We start from the raw sequence: 3,778 nt of genomic DNA, 5'->3' as shown, positions 1-3,778 counted from the left end.
TGTAGAGATCATGTGACAATTTATGAGCCAGAAATACCCGGACAAGACGCGGCTCGCAGAGGTGACGGGACTTTCTGGCCCTCTGCAATTCCCTATGAGGATCTCTGGACCCGTCTTTCACCGCCCATATCTGATCATTCTTCCATTCTCCGGTATCTGGAGGACCTTCTCCCCGTATACCCAGCGCACCCAGACCCCCCTGATGGTGTTATCTGCCCGTCTTATCTTTCTCATCACCATCTGTCAGAGCCGTGACCTTCACAAGGGGAATATCCGAGAAATATGGACAATGGGGGAACGTTATGAAGTTTCCTCCGGGCTGAAAACTGGGCCGGTTCTGAAATGTGTTTGTTTTCCCCGAATGTGTTCTATTTGTTATAGAGAGTTGTGTCGTATTCACTATTATACAAGGTGCAGAAATTGTCTCTGTCACTAGCCGGGTGGGTGGGGCCGGAGCCCCTCATAATGGGCACAGCGGGTGTACAGACCCGGGAACTCAGCACAGGGATGGTGGGAGCTCCTCATAATGGGCACAGCAGGGGTACAGACCCGGGAACTCAGCACAGGGATGGTGGGAGCTCCTCATAATGGGCACAGCAGGGGTACAGACCCGGGAACTCAGCACAGGGATGGTGGGAGCTCCTCATAATGGGCACAGCAGGGGTACAGACCCGGGAACTCAGCACAGGGATGGTGGGAGCTCCTCATAATGGGCACAGCAGGGGTACAGACCCGGGAACTCAGCACAGGGATGGTGGGAGCTCCTCATAATGGGCACAGCAGGGGTACAGACCCGGGAACTCAGCACAGGGATGGTGGGAGCTCCTCATAATGGGCACAGCAGGGGTACAGACCCGGGAACTCAGCACAGGGATGGTGGGAGCTCCTCATAATGGGCACAGCAGGGGTACAGACCCGGGAACTCAGCACAGGGATGGTGGGAGCTCCTCATAATGGGCACAGCAGGGGTACAGACCCGGGAACTCAGCACAGGGATGGTGGGAGCTCCTCATAATGGGCACAGCAGGGGTACAGACCCGGGAACTCAGCACAGGGATGGTGGGAGCTCCTCATAATGGGCACAGCAGGGGTACAGACCCGGGAACTCAGCACAGGGATGGTGGGAGCTCCTCATAATGGGCACAGCAGGGGTACAGACCCGGGAACTCAGCACAGGGATGGTGGGAGCTCCTCATAATGGGCACAGCAGGGGTACAGACCCGGGAACTCAGCACAGGGATGGTGGGAGCTCCTCATAATGGGCACAGCAGGGGTACAGACCCGGGAACTCAGCACAGGGATGGTGGGAGCTCCTCATAATGGGCACAGCAGGGGTACAGACCCGGGAACTCAGCACAGGGATGGTGGGAGCTCCTCATAATGGGCACAGCAGGGGTACAGACCCGGGAACTCAGCACAGGGATGGTGGGAGCTCCTCATAATGGGCACAGCAGGGGTACAGACCCGGGAACTCAGCACAGGGATGGTGGGAGCTCCTCATAATGGGCACAGCAGGGGTACAGACCCGGGAACTCAGCACAGGGATGGTGGGAGCTCCTCATAATGGGCACAGCAGGGGTACAGACCCGGGAACTCAGCACAGGGATGGTGGGAGCTCCTCATAATGGGCACAGCAGGGGTACAGACCCGGGAACTCAGCACAGGGATGGTGGGAGCTCCTCATAATGGGCACAGCAGGGGTACAGACCCGGGAACTCAGCACAGGGATGGTGGGAGCTCCTCATAATGGGCACAGCAGGGGTACAGACCCGGGAACTCAGCACAGGGATGGTGGGAGCTCCTCATAATGGGCACAGCAGGGGTACAGACCCGGGAACTCAGCACAGGGATGGTGGGAGCTCCTCATAATGGGCACAGCAGGGGTACAGACCCGGGAACTCAGCACAGGGATGGTGGGAGCTCCTCATAATGGGCACAGCAGGGGTACAGACCCGGGAACTCAGCACAGGGATGGTGGGAGCTCCTCATAATGGGCACAGCAGGGGTACAGACCCGGGAACTCAGCACAGGGATGGTGGGAGCTCCTCATAATGGGCACAGCAGGGGTACAGACCCGGGAACTCAGCACAGGGATGGTGGGAGCTCCTCATAATGGGCACAGCAGGGGTACAGACCCGGGAACTCAGCACAGGGATGGTGGGAGCTCCTCATAATGGGCACAGCAGGGGTACAGACCCGGGAACTCAGCACAGGGATGGTGGGAGCTCCTCATAATGGGCACAGCAGGGGTACAGACCCGGGAACTCAGCACAGGGATGGTGGGAGCTCCTCATAATGGGCACAGCAGGGGTACAGACCCGGGAACTCAGCACAGGGATGGTGGGAGCTCCTCATAATGGGCACAGCAGGGGTACAGACCCGGGAACTCAGCACAGGGATGGTGGGAGCTCCTCATAATGGGCACAGCAGGGGTACAGACCCGGGAACTCAGCACAGGGATGGTGGGAGCTCCTCATAATGGGCACAGCAGGGGTACAGACCCGGGAACTCAGCACAGGGATGGTGGGAGCTCCTCATAATGGGCACAGCAGGGGTACAGACCCGGGAACTCAGCACAGGGATGGTGGGAGCTCCTCATAATGGGCACAGCAGGGGTACAGACCCGGGAACTCAGCACAGGGATGGTGGGAGCTCCTCATAATGGGCACAGCAGGGGTACAGACCCGGGAACTCAGCACAGGGATGGTGGGAGCTCCTCATAATGGGCACAGCAGGGGTACAGACCCGGGAACTCAGCACAGGGATGGTGGGAGCTCCTCATAATGGGCACAGCAGGGGTACAGACCCGGGAACTCAGCACAGGGATGGTGGGAGCTCCTCATAATGGGCACAGCAGGGGTACAGACCCGGGAACTCAGCACAGGGATGGTGGGAGCTCCTCATAATGGGCACAGCAGGGGTACAGACCCGGGAACTCAGCACAGGGATGGTGGGAGCTCCTCATAATGGGCACAGCAGGGGTACAGACCCGGGAACTCAGCACAGGGATGGTGGGAGCTCCTCATAATGGGCACAGCAGGGGTACAGACCCGGGAACTCAGCACAGGGATGGTGGGGGCCCCTCATAATGGGCACAGAAGGTGTACAGACCCGGGAACTCAGTGTATAAGCCAACGGTGGAGTCTCTGATATGTAGAAGAAAGTCGGGTGGTTTGGGGATTTTGGCATCCACCAAAATGAAACAATGTCGGCTTTGAGTGGTGGGATCCTTCCGTTTTTGGCTATGACAGGTCTCCGGGTCGCCGGTTCTCACATGCTCCGGGGTCTCTGTCATTCATTAGCCTTTGTCCGGATTACACTAATAGCCCTTCGGAGGCAGCAGGTGAAGGGGCAGCTGACACCTATTTGTCTCCCCGGCTGCCACATATCCGGGTGATGAAAGGCTCTCGGTAGAGGACTGTGCCGTGGCGCGGGGCCAACCTCTCCTGCCGAGCGCGCCAAATGACAATACTTCACTAAACTTCGGCTATGAAATGATAAAAGGGGATTGTCCGCTGAGCCCGGCTTTACAGGCACCATCATCCATCATGCTCTCGGTTACCATCCGGGCGCTCGGTGACAGGGTGACGATTATTTTAGGCAGAGGGACAATTTATGACAAAATTTGGGTTATTCAGTCGTTTTTTTATTACGAATATCAGAGGAGAGAACACGGGACCCCCATCTCACCCCTTCACTCCTCCCCTGTTCCCTATCATTCCACATCCTCCATCACTCGCAGCCTGGCAGGTGAAAGTGGGGGGGACTGGCCGGTATT

The sequence above is a fragment of the Nanorana parkeri genome, unplaced genomic scaffold (genome assembly GCF_000935625.1).
Source record: "Nanorana parkeri isolate BGI_ZX_2015 unplaced genomic scaffold, ASM93562v1 scaffold3219, whole genome shotgun sequence".
Taxonomy (NCBI): Eukaryota; Metazoa; Chordata; class Amphibia; order Anura; family Dicroglossidae; genus Nanorana; species Nanorana parkeri.
This window is presented reverse-complemented; position numbering follows the sequence as displayed.